This window comes from Aquarana catesbeiana, linkage group LG09, assembly GCF_042186555.1.
Source record: "Aquarana catesbeiana isolate 2022-GZ linkage group LG09, ASM4218655v1, whole genome shotgun sequence".
NCBI classification, from domain to species: domain Eukaryota; kingdom Metazoa; phylum Chordata; class Amphibia; order Anura; family Ranidae; genus Aquarana; species Aquarana catesbeiana.
Window position 1 is genome coordinate 71,739,341 of NC_133332.1, and position 651 is coordinate 71,739,991.

Here is a 651-nt window from a genome sequence, read left to right on the forward strand (position 1 = left end):
TTACACTATCCAGTGTCTTTTTATCTATATATATTACACATATGGGAGTCGGTGGTGTCCATGCTGAGATATATGCAGAGGCATCATTCCCGTGGCTGGAGCGCTGTTGCAGGGAATATGTCCCCAAAAGCCTATTTGACCTGCCTGTTTTCAGGAGGTACTCAAGCTCTGGTAAGAGGACATCTTTTCTGGGTGTTGGTGATTGGCCTTTATAGTGGAAGGAAGAAATTTCACCCATCTTCGATCTTGGCTTTGTGGATCACTCACTGCTCATCATTAATTTTATGGGACTTTTTTTTTCTTTGGACATTTATTTATATTTGTAGTCAGAGTCTTCACTTGGAAATGTGATAATCCTAACTACCAAGACCTGAGGTGTGCCTTGGCCTAGCTGGTCAGCATGCCTAAAAGAGGGCATACCCTGAATGAATACGTATTAAATGTAAATGAAATGATGAAAGTATGGGGGAATGGGTGGGTGGGAACCCGGAAATGAGCCGACGAAGGATCTGATGGAGGAGGATGAGGGATATATAACCCTCAGACTCCTCCTACAAATTTAGGCTAGCCTGCGGCCAGCCTTCTAACTTGTAGTCAGAGTCTTCACTTGGAAATGCGATAATCCTAACTACCAAGACCTGAGGTGTGCCT